Source organism: Mercenaria mercenaria, unplaced genomic scaffold (genome assembly GCF_021730395.1).
Source record: "Mercenaria mercenaria strain notata unplaced genomic scaffold, MADL_Memer_1 contig_1483, whole genome shotgun sequence".
Taxonomy (NCBI): Eukaryota; Metazoa; Mollusca; class Bivalvia; order Venerida; family Veneridae; genus Mercenaria; species Mercenaria mercenaria.
This window is the reverse complement of record NW_026459461.1, coordinates 1-13,329: the sequence shown is the minus strand read 5'-3', so window position 1 is coordinate 13,329 and position 13,329 is coordinate 1. Positions and strand designations below refer to the sequence as shown.

The window sequence follows — 13,329 nt, the reverse complement described above, 5'->3', positions numbered from 1 at the left end:
CTTAAGAAGGCTGGTTGTTCAGGTGATATCAGACGTGGTCTTCTGACTGCATTTACTTTTACCATGTACTGAAAAAAAGAGAAGTGAGAGAATAACAATCTGCTCACAAACTTGTAAATGAATAAAATTTACAAATACTATTTCAATTATTTAATAAATTTTATATAAGTAAATGTATAATATATACATACTTCTTTTATTCTTTTAATGAAAATAATTTATCACATAGGACCTACCCCTCCTTGAAATGATTTTAAAAGGAACAATTGTATAAAATACATTAAATACTTTTGACTTAAAATTTAATCAAAAATTTATAAAGATTTGAGATCAGACCTGATCAGATACTAAAACAAACTATAAATAAAATATTTATACCTTCCTTTTATTCCAATATAAGTATGATGATGATCATTCATTCTTTGAAGAATTAGTCTGGAAGAAACACAAATTAAACTAAAATGGTTCTTACTGTTGTTACATTTTGACAGATACAGGATTTAATCCTTTTCAACATTATATGGACCACTTTAAAGCCGAAATCTGTTTCTCATGTGCAGACGGTCCTTTTCTGAAAAGGGGTATGTCATATTTTAAAATTTCAAAATCTTATCTTTCAGAATTAAACACGTGCAATATTTGTAGTCACACTACAACAGAATGTATGTCAAATCCTACTAGTTATTCTTGTATCATAAATTTAGAGGTCAAGATTTCATTCTTTATTTAAATAGGCCTCTGAGGTGTAAATATAAAACAGAATATATTTACTTTGACACAATCAAACCATTTACATTCAGTATGTATTTGACTAATGTAAAACAGTTAAACAGGCACGTGTAGATTAAAACATGCTGACTTATGTGTAACAATTGATACAATTAATTGTTTTCATTTAACAGCATTTGAGGTTTTACTTCTGTAAGTCTATATTTCTACAGGTACTTTGGCAAACACATTCACTATTGCAAATGACTAAATTATGATTACCTCTCATAGAACACCACTCACTTCAAAGTTGTTTGAAACTTTATCATCAAGCAGTCATTTTCAAAAGACACAACTCACAGCTGAAAAGACAAACAAATAAAGTATGTACAAAAATATACACATTTTGAAATATAAAAAGGTCTTTATCTGCTTTTTACAAATAACATAAAAAAGCATGCTATTTGTCATTTACAACTAAAATCAGGGTTTTTTTCCCATATAAATCTTCCTCCCATTAAAGGAGGTAATCCCAAAGATAAAAAGTATGGTTTTTCCCAATTCTGAATTTTAAATTCCCAAATAAGTGTTACCTTATATGGATGTTTGATGTTTTAAAATGGTTTTGCTGATTGGTATATATATTTAAGTTATTAAAACAACATTATATTGATCAATTACTGAAATGTAATCCTTTAAATATTTTACACAAAAAATACTTTACAAGATTTTGATAATTTGGGAAAAAATTTCCACATTAGACGATTTTTGCTCCAGAAATTTTCCCAATCTACTGGTGTTGATGCAGGGTATTCCCAAAATGAGAATAAACCGCCTGAAAGCGTTATTTTGGAAAAAATAATAAAAAATGTATGCCCAATGTTTAAGAAAATAACCTCTGTATGCATAATGGTCTTTGAATCTGTTGAAGGAGGTGACCAAAATCTTGCATAGCTTAAAACTTTTACATGTCAGATTAAACATAAAATTTCTGAGACTCACCTTGTTTTCATTGGAGTTTTTATCCTTTAACTTTGATCCTTTAAACCAGTTGATACACGCTTCACTTATGGAGATACACAGACAGTTTGTTATACACAGTTTAAAACTCATTTCTGCCAAAGAAAATTGTCCAACAATGTCGCTATTCAGCAAATTGCAAACGTGGACTTATTTTGAAGGGACACATTTCCCAAACATCACATGCCCATTTAGCATAAAATCTCTAGTTAGTTTAAACATATTTTATTTTCTCCTTTTTATAACATGAACAATAAAAATATATGCATAACGAGGGCTCTTCAAAAATAACGAGACCTTTTCTCTAGCTTTTATATACTTTAATGAAGCAAAAAAAGAAATATACCTCATTATTTGCTAAATGCACTGTAAATTTGACGTGATTATGACCATGCTTTTTTAGGTCAGCCTCCTCGAAACATTCACTTACACGACCCGGCGCACGGCGATCATATTTCAACGACGTAACGACGTCGGAGGGGGCTTTCATGGTGATCTTTTTCCCTTAGTTCGCATTAATTCATATTTTTAAATTTATTTTATACATTTTCTTGAGCAATATTTTAGTCATAAGAAATGTCTGGTCAGAAAACTAAAATTGTATGAACATTTTATGCCACGCATCTTGGATAGGATACTCAACGTGAGTACTTGCTTTTTAATCGCCCGGGAAATTTTTTAATGACCCTCGGGCCATATTCATTTTCCGGGCCGATTATCACCTCCCAGCCCGGCTCTATCGTGTATAACCTCTAAATAATTTTTATCGTTTCGAAGAAAGTAAGGTGTAGAATTTGCGACACTATTAAAAAAGATCTGCTAATAGCTTGGCACAATGCCACGGTGAAATTTATAAACCTGGACTAACTTCTGTATTTTTTTGTCTATCTGACAACGATACCCAACTATTTCGTTAAGAAGTCTTTGAATAACGGATCTCGTTAGACCAGTCGCTACACGGCAGCTTCGTATTGTAATTTCTCAAGTGATGCCTTATCTGTTTCTGTGCAGCCGTTCAAGACTATTGAGTCGTTTCGAGAATTGGTCGCATATAGGAAATGTAGATTTGGGGTTTTAAATTTAAATTGGTCATTGTATTAATATACTAAAAATTTGCAAAGTCCGAGTAGAAATCGATTTCAGCATACTCCATAAGTAAAACTTAGTTAAGCTCTTTGTGGTTTCCTAAATGAAGAACATCAAGGGGAGGTAATGAAAATAGGAAAATACCCAATCATATGGCCCCAAATTTACAAGAATGTGTCTGAATGACCCACTACAGTTTATGTTCCTTTTTTAAAAAAATCATCTTCCCTTTATACAAACAAATATACTTTTCCACTGAGACCTGTGCACTTTTCAAGATGTAGAGCACAATATAAACGTATGTTTTGCACCATAAACATATTTTTCTAGCAGATGAAAGTCTAGATCATACAAGAATCAAATAAATATTTGGAAATATTAGTTTAGTATGAAACCCTATTTATTTGCCTTTAAAATTTGCAAGTACGAAAATAAAGGACATTTTCTAGTACTTTCTAGATAATAAAACAGGCGTGCACCCCTGATTTTTTTTGGAAAATTAAGCATGTTGGGGATTTGCATCCTCGTTTCCATAGTAACCAAAAACATATATTGAAAAAACAGGGATTTTCTTATTTTTGCATCCTCTTCAAGAAAATATCGGTTTAAAGAAATATGTGACTATGATTTCCAACTTTTTTTGTTGCTTACAGAGAATTGGTCTTAATATAAACACACTACATGTGCCATGGTATATCCCAAACTCACATCAGACTTTGTAATTTTTAAAAACACTTCTGCGAGAAGGTATTTCTAAACCCTTTTTTTAGGGGGATGGGGTTTACAAATTTCGTAAGGTCTTGGTCATGGAATTTTCCAAAATGTATTTGAAAAGATTATCAAACTTTTTTAAAAAAAAGGGGTTTACGCCCCAACTTTTTTGGACATACCGCATGTTTAGGTTTAAACCCGTTTACAGTTGAACCCTACGTTTCCCTCTTTGGCTCGAGGGAAGGGGGGAAGGACTCTATGATAACCGTTTTTAAAACCCACCGGGACTGAACTGTTTTGATATTGTCTTCTGGCCTTTTTTCGGGGGCCCTAAGCTGTCCTTTTTGTTGCCTGTCTTCTGAAAAGGTTGGTACACAGGGTTTTTTAGTTCTTAAGTTTGTTTTTTTATTTTTTAAAAGGCATTTTGGGTTTTTTTTACATGCCTTCCTTTTTTTTTCCATTACGTGTGTTAGAGATTCACCGAGGGGATTACTTTTTTTTACACTGTCCCATGTCTTTGGAACATGGTGGGGGAAGAGTGAGGGTTGGGGGGACCCTAAACCGGTTTAAGCTCCCCCGGGGGTTTTTGCCACTGACCTTCCAAGGGCCCCCCCTGGTTTTCCTTGTTTGTTCTTTTGTCCTTTTTGGGTTTACTTTGTGTGGGGCTGTGTGTATCTTATTGGGTTTGTCTTTTCCTTTTTGTTGGCTTTTAGTGTGTGTTTGTTGTTGTGTGTGTGGTTGTTCGTTTGTCCCGATGTGAACTTTGATGTGTGTGGGGCACCGTTTGCGTCGTGGGGGTTCTTTTTGAGGGGGGCGCTTTTGGGGGTGGCACCCTGTTTATATTTTTCTTTTTTTTTTTTGTGGGATTTATTTTTTACAAAACAAATTATTTTGCATATTTATAATATTTTTAAACTTACTCCCCCTTGAAATGGTTTATTAAAAAAAATTTTTCATTTTTAAATTTTTAAAAATAAAGATGAGAATTGCATACACCCCAAGTACTGTCCATTCTAAAATTGTTTCTGTATTTAAGAATAATTTTTTTAAAGGGATGTCCATAATGTAGGGTTTTGTGCTCATATAGTCCCCTTTAATTTTCCCCCTTTATTTCAAAAGACACGATGAATATACGAGCGTAAACATTTTTCCATTTTTCAAAAAAAAAAATGCCTTTGTTAGTTCAGTAACTTGTTTCCACCTCGTCGCTCCAGTTTCTTTTGTTTCCCATTGTAGAAGCCCCTTCCTCCTTCCCCCTGCTCTCTTCACCCACACATCTAAAGTAATTTGTTTTAATTCCCATTCTACTGCCCTTTCTCATTCTGTATTATAGGCATTTAACTAGAGCATTTTATTTTCAAGGGAAATAATTGTGGTCTGACTGTATTATTTTGAAAATCACAGTTGAAATTTTTTTATGTGTTTACCGGCACAGTTTTGCGGGGAAGCGAAAGTTGCTGGAATTTTGTCTTCTTCTAAAAACAAGGTAAGTTGACAGTTTTTGTTGAAATATATATCTGATACCTGACACATAGGAGAATGTTTTGGTTTATATCCATCTTACAGATTTTTTGAAATGAAGAGAAACAGGGGAATTCTGTAAATTTCTTCTTATATGCAAATGAGCTGAAAATGTATTGAAATGACTAGATCAGAAGTTTATGCCTTTCCAGTAAGTTTTTCCCTACCTTTGACGATAGTTATTAAAAAGTATAGATACCAACCTCTTTTCTGATATTAGTACCTAAAATTTTCAGCCTGTGAATAGCTGTGGAAATTTGGGACTTCCTTTTTTTGAAGATATAAATAGATCTAAGCTATATTTAGACTAAAGTTTTTTTCAGTATAACAGCATGTAGAGAACCCTTACATACAGTCAAATATTCTTGATATTGCAAGGAAATATAATGCATTTTTTAAGTGATTGCTGTTTCTTATGTTGTGCATACTTGATATAGGTCATTGTCAATGTCAACTATCATTATACTGACATTTGAAGTTTTTTTTTCTAGATTACCTCCATTATATATGCATTTTTCTTCATTCATTTTATTGATAATTGCTTCCCTTTATGTTTAGCAAAAATTCTTAGATTGCATTTAATTAAGTCCCTTTATTTAACATGAAAAATTCTCTTGTGTAATGATTATTTGTATATTTTACTTACAGTGTCTGATACATGTAGTTGCAGTCTGTCTTTGGAAGCTGTAGAAATAACAAGAAAGAGGCTGACATAGTGGTATAATTTGTTATATATGAAGTTTATTGATGGCATTCATGTCATGATGATATCATTAAAGTACAACATACATTGATTTTCTGACAGTCATGTGTTATTACATTTGAACTGAGACTGTTTTATAATCAGGTTCATGATACTTTTTTAATATACATTGTATACAATAGTTGCATTTTTTTCAATATTAATTGCAGCTTTATAAATTAGAACACTTCAGGTTCATGTTTGATATAGTTTATTTATGATTATAATTTTAATCATACAATGAGATATGAGATATTTTATCAATTTTAATATATTTAGATTAATAAATGTAAAAAAGTCTGTATTAAATGCATAGGTCATCTTTTGTACAAAAATAAAGGGGAAAAAATGTTGTATAATTTTCATTTTCAGTTTTGGTAGGGAAAAGTTTGAGTATGTACATGTACAGTTGTTTGACCTGTCTTACCATGTGGCAGTCCAAGAAGATGTTACCATTATGAAAAATGCAGGAGGTATTATGCTTTTGTATGTTAAACAAAGGTCTCAAAGCATTTATATGCTGTATGGCTACATTCTTGCTTCTGAAATAACTGTACAAGACAGCTATAAGACTGACATTCCTGACAAGATGTGAACCTTCTGGACTTTATGTCAGCCTGGCATAAACATTTCTTTCCTGTAGCTTTGTGTATCCCTCAATTTACTAAATACATATCTAAATAATGATAATAGATATGGTTTAGTAATAAATGTGTGATAGCTTTGTAATGTCAACATTTCAAAAATAGAATGAACATGTACTTTGATAATAAATATTGAAATACAAAATTCAGTATATTGTATCAGTCAGCAAAAACATGAAGTACATTTGTATCTTTGTATTAAGATAATTAAAACAATTATATTCAAATGCTTTGACACTGATTTTATGTTGATTTCCTAGAATGTGTGTGAATTAATGTTTTACAATATTTCAAAATTTGAAGACAATGGTTAGTGCAGAAGGGACATAAAAGTTATGATAAAAGTAACAGATATAAATAAGGTAAACTATTGTGATAAAAAGACATGGCCAGTGCTACACATCACAAAGGCAATATTTGAATTTAATTTTTTGTCACTTATGAGTTCTTTAAAGCTGATTTTGCGATATATATAAAATGATTAGGATTAATTTTTTTACTGTTATCATTTTTTCACATGATTTTGTCAAGACTGACAATTTGTTAATTGGAATAAGATAAATAAAGGCGGCATTGTGTCACATAAAATATGTCTGCATAGTTGCCTAACATTAAATGTTAAATTGTAAACAAGGAAATTCTAAATTTGGAAAATCCTTTGTTGTTTTTCTTCATTTAGCTCAGTTGAAGGAGATGAAGTTTGAAGCAATTTTCACAGTACAACCTCTCCGGAGTAGCTCTCTCTGAAGCAAAAACCTCTCTATAACAACATCATGAGAATTTCTCTAAGCTGAAATATAACTATCAAATTTACTTCTCCAGAACAACAACCTCAAAATAACTAAAATATTTGTATATCCCACAGGGTATTGCTCTACAGAGGTTGCACTGTACTTATAATATCTATGATTTCAAATGCTTTAAGAAAAACAACACTTTCAACAAGGGGAATGTGAACATATATTACTCATAAGGTGAAGTTTTGGCAGTTCTCAAGTTCATTGTTTTTGCATGCTATATATTAGCACTTTAGGTAGTTTATCATTATTACATCATATACTAATCAGAGGTTGTAGGTTGTTGCTGGAGCTTTTAGGTGAGATCATAGGTGAACATCATCAGATTTATCTGTTTATTTTTTTCACCATTTTATTGAATATGTACATTGAATGTTATAAAATATGCAATCTTATCAGACAGTCCTATTAAATAACTTGTCATTTAGTGAATCTAAGTATATGTAAAATTTAAATAAAGCAGCAAGCCAAGTAGCAACACAATCTTGCTGCTTAAGACAGGTGATTCCTTAGACAAGTTGAAATTAGACAAAATGTCAATTTGTAGAGTAAACCCGACTTGCTGCGTGATAATATATTTCTAAGATTAGAATAACTGCAAATGTCTAAAATGATGTTATAATTGTTTTAAAAACTATCATGTTTTATTCTCTTTATGTAATAAAGTTTTACATATGTATTTCCAGAAGTGCTACAAGTGTGTTGTCATGTGAAATGGAATTTACCCCAACTGTGTTGCATGATGTATATTCAAGTGCGAGACAGCCATGCACCAGCTGTAAACTGAGATGGACCCATATAATAAATATGTTGACTTTTCTATGTATTATCATCTGTACAGAATGTGTTCATGACAAGACTGTATACATATATTGTTAAATCATTTTTTATTTCCATTATTGCATGCATGTAAGAAGCAAGCATTTAACAATTGCATTCATAGAAATGTTAAAATGTGATCAATCTAATTTAAAGAAACACATTTAATTGGACATTTTAAGTTTCATAGTATTTGTGGTGGAGAATGACCCAGACATTCAGCAACTTAAACTGTCTGTGTGTCATTTCTTGTTTGTTATAGTTTTCTTAATAATACATTAAATGTCAAAGTTATGGTAAGATGAACTCATTCATCACTTGTAGATTAATGTTAAAGCAGTTCAACATTTTACCATAAGTTAACTAATATTCTATTTAACCAGAGTTGTCACATATTTTCATATAAATATTTGTATAATACAGTCTAATCTAATCTATAAATGATGTTCCACAATTTTTTAGTTATATTTTATGTTGATATTTTATGTTGTTTTCATGTCTCAACATATAATTACTAACATCAAAGAAACTTAAGTATTTTACAATTTGGTTGGTATAAATGGTTGTTTTGTTTATACATTTTATTTTTTTCCATCCAGGAGAATAAAGAAATATACATTTCAAAATATCTCATCATTCCAGATAAGTACACTACATAACCAAGATAAAAGAAATAAGAACAAAATATGTCGTGGAATTTTATTTTCAAAAATTTGATATACAGTCTTTGTAGTATTTACTTCTTTAGATATGTTGGACTGAAATGGGAATAACAACATACTTTAAATTTTTGTAGGCATAAGTTAATATGGGAATTATTAACTTAACTTAACTTAAAAAGATTTTATCTCTCGGTTATGCCATCTGAGCTTTCATATTTTTCAACATTGTCATTGGCAACAAGGCTCGAAATTATTTGTTGTGTATACCTTGCATTCATGTGTGATAAATGCTTTTATGGTATTCTTTAATATAATTTATGCTTTTCATCTTACCATGGATTAAAAAAAATATAAATTCATTTGTGTGAAAATTAAGGTAAAATACTGACTGATTAAATTGCAATATAAGAAAGCTTATTTGAGATAAAGGGAGGTAATTCCATAAAAAAAATATGTAGAATGTAGATGATAAATGTAATGAAGGGAGGTAATAAAATATTGTGAAGTTACTAGTCTTCATTTCTTTGATGAGCTAATTAATTGTTTTACATTTTGGTTTATTAACTACAAGTATGACCTAACATGTGTACCTGTCCTGAAGGAAAATAAAAAAGGTTGTTTGATGTCCTTGTACTTTAAGTTGTTCCTGTATTTGTTTACATTCCATGTCTAAATGAAATGAAGAAACAAACTTTAATGAGGGTATCCCGGGAAAATACCTAAGTTTATTTTTATATCAGCAAATTTGATGAGATAGTCATTCGGAGTTGTCTATCCTATTTCCAAAAATGCTATGGGGACTAAATTTTTTTGGAGTAAATATCTCTTTTAAAGAATAACAAACAGCATTTTAATATTGTATATATATTATCTGATGCACTTAGCAATATATATCTGGAGTCAAAATGTGAAAAAATCCGGTTTTAATTTTTTTAGTTACAATGTCTATGTATTATGCCTTTTTAGGCGGGTAATTTGTTATATATTAATTTCAGAAGCATCTATATAGGTTTGTCAAGATTTTTATACATGAAATGATATGGGGAATATGCAGAAGGTCAGTTCCTGAAAATTTAAACAACCCTGAATTACTTCACTCCAGTTATATATCCAAAAGTAGGAAAACAGCTAAACCAAATTCAGCACTGTGATGTAACACAGCTGCAACATGATACAAGTATCCATGCATAAACATGCATAAACAATTACTTGCAATTTCATTATACAGTTGTTTAACTTTGATTTTGATTGAACAATAAGACTGCCAGGAGTTGTACTTAAATCCATAGCCCTTTGAACATAAACGTCAAGCATACTATAATCAACTAAGTTTGCTAAAAAGTTCTGTTTTGATTAGATTAGCAAGTTTATAATGCAGAAGATTTTGACGCAATCAGAAGCCCCTGCCCGGGTATGGGTAAAAATCTTTCTCTGTTTTTTTTTCAAGCTAACACCTATGAAACTGAAAAATGTTCATTCTAGCTTTATCACTGAATTATTCTAAACATGTCTGCAGCAAGATGGAAGATGTCAACCTAAAATACCATCTTAGACTCACATAAACTCCCCTTTTCACTAAGACATTTAATGAAAAAACTGATTTGCCAGACAGTAGTATCTGGACAATACACTTACTATGGAAGGCTTTTGACGAAAATGAATCCCTAGTAAAACACAGCAACCACTGTGACATCACTTCATTAGTCAGAAAAATACAATTTTAGACTAGTGAAAGCCTTGCACACAAAATGCATTTTCTCACGTCTGAAATTAGTTTGAAAAGATACATAAAAGGTATCATTATTTCAATCTTTTATCTTTGAATTTTAAGTATTGTGTTTTATTTAAATGCGAATTAAACTTATGAAGTTGTACTGTGTTGTGCCTGATCCGAATGCTTAAAACAATTATGTGCAATCCTTAAGCATATTTCAACAGTTCACATATATTTAAAATTGCAAGGTACTTCAAGCAATGAAGAGGATAACCAAATGGAAGGAATGGATTTGCACGTCAATCTGCCTCAGGTAAGCGATTTTCTATTCTGATGTTTTTATTGTTAAAGGTGGATAATCAGATTTTGGCCATGTAACGGATTTGTTCGAAACTTTAGCATCTGATCATTTACACTCATTTATGTTCACTTAACACTTAATACAAATTAGATTTCACTGGAGGTATTTTTAAAATTCCATTGTCCTATCCTGGTTGCCCAACCAAGATAGAGTAATTTTATCATAAGTATAAATTTGATAAACATACTTTGCCTAAGGAAATGTATAAATATTAGACATATTGTAATATATTTGTAAAATATTTACATTAAAAATTATGTATTTAGATGGAATTCATTAGAAACGCAAGTTTGAAAAATTATTATTACCTCCCTTTACCTATCTTGGTTGCGCAACCAAGATAGATTGGAAATAAATGAATTCAGAAGCTACACACAGCTTTTAAACTTGCATTTTGGTTCAGATTGTTCAATATTTGATATGTCTATCAATGCAAATGTAAAACTAGACATTGTATCGAAATAAAAAGAAATACCCAGCTTTTTATATACTTTTATATTAAAGGGAGTAATTACAAAATTTTATAAAAATAATAAAATATACATTTCAAATAGGAATTTAACTCTATGTAATCGGTTTTTTTTGTTCCTTAAATAATTCTCTACCAGAATATACAAAAAGTAGAAAATGTCATTAAATGTTGATTAAATGTGATTGACTCCTTTAAATCGTAGTTGTGATATTGAAAAGATTAAATATAATTGTATGGTTTGCCTAACAAAAGAATATGTATGCCATCAGTTAGTATACATTCAATCTAAGCTGGTGCTAGTGAACGTTAAAGATTTTGTACTTATCATTACCTGCCATGACTAGATTTAGTTATTAGCTGAATTAATGAAGAAAGCACCGCCTGGGGTCCTATGGTTGTTTAGACAGTAATGCAAAAGTCAAGGTCACAGTAACCGAATAACTGAAAATGAATGGTTTCCGGACTGCAGGTCGTGAAGTAGAAAGTTTAAGCTTTAAACCTTTATACACTGGGCACGCACTCCTAGAGAAAGATCTCTATCGACTTTTGGGCCAGATGCTCAATTTTCAAGGTCAAAGTAATTACTCTACAGTAATGTTTTAGTATCAGTTCAGTTTCATTATATTGTATCTTAGTTTCCCTCATCTTCACCCCGCACATCAAACTCCGAACATACTCATCTACCGTACCCCGCTCATCAAGCTCCGCACGTACTCACCACCCGTACCCAGTTTCCCTCCTTTTCCCTCATTTTCTTTATTTCTGAAAAGCTTCTTGATATCATATCACAGTATCCTTCATAGACATCCCGCATCACCACCCAAGCATACTTCAACTCAGTCCTCTCTCTCTCTCTCTCTCTCTCTCTCTCTCTCATCGGCCAAATAGATTTCTTTCTTTCAGATCTGTTTCTAGATGTTGTAAGTATCCGTATCTGCCCGCATTATAAGTATATAACGGCAACATCAGACCATGGTCAAAAACGTGGTAATTGAAAGAGTTTGAGGGGGGGGGGGGGGGGGAGGGCTGCAAGTCCAAGAAAAAACAATACAAAATGCTTGATTTGCAAATTCAGACATGACCTTCTGATGTTATCTTTTTAATACACGAAATAATTGTCTGAATTCTGAAAAACCAATAAAAAAATGTCCTAAAAAAGAATGATGTTATATTTGATTTGTATCATAGCTCGGTGTTTTTTCTTAACAAATTTGGTGCAGGTAATTCGTATACACTGAGTACAGGGTGCTGTAACTAAAAGTGTGCAGATATTTAATACCCTCACGCTAGTTACCGCACTGTTGTAAAGGAATTAAACTATGCCAGCTGAACAGTAGACAGAGAAGTGTATTTTATTGATTTTCTGCTCTAGCATTGGTTTATTTTACCTGGGGATTACACATTTGTAAAGCAACGATTTTAAGTTTCTCACTGAACTGCTGTATATGGCAATGTGGAACGCCTACAACTACCATATATGGATGGCTATGATACAAAACAGAAAGAACATTAAAACTCTCGGGTAAACAATTTATGCTCGGGGGCTACGCCCCTCGTACAAATCGTTTACCCTCGAGTTTCAATGCTCTTTCTATTACCCTAAATCATTTTCGAGAAAATGTTAAGTATTCTAAACAGTGTAATACCTAAATGTTTACTACACAGGATAATAATGCCCGTTGAAAAACAGAAACTTCCTGTTCTTCAATAAAAATTGTTTTTTCCATACTTGCATCATCGATAAAACACAGTTTTCTATTTCCAGCACTGAATATCGTAGGAGAAGCTGGCTTTGGTGGATTTGCTCCTTTGGCTTCACGTAAGTGTTAAATAATAATTATTCGTTATGTAGACTACACATTTACTTTTAATTTTGTCAACAACTTCTAACAGCGTCATTCATAAAGTTGTATTAAAAGCATGTTGTAGTGTTGTATAGTTTTCTTCTACAGTGAAATCCCTCTAAACCGAACGGTTTCCAGACCGGACAAATATGCAATTTAAAGGGATTTTCGCTTTAGAGGTTTTGGCCATTGAACCACGTTTAGGCCGTTATTTCATGATAATGTGTA

General features: G+C 31.6%; 1 long non-coding RNA gene across 2 annotated transcripts; it reads left to right on the top strand.

Annotated features, from left to right (window-relative positions):
- The first annotated feature begins 4,760 nt into the window (after positions 1 to 4,760).
- Positions 4,761 to 10,046, top strand: LOC128551662 (uncharacterized). Of its 2 annotated transcripts, XR_008368860.1 has the most exons (4): positions 4,761 to 5,011; positions 5,695 to 5,764; positions 6,161 to 6,261; positions 7,916 to 10,046. It is a non-coding gene; the product is annotated as an uncharacterized LOC128551662 (long non-coding RNA). The 2 variants fall into 2 exon arrangements; XR_008368859.1 differs by lacking the exon at positions 4,761 to 5,011 and having other exon boundaries at positions 5,082 to 5,764; positions 7,916 to 10,043.
- The last annotated feature ends 3,283 nt before the right edge of the window (positions 10,047 to 13,329 follow it).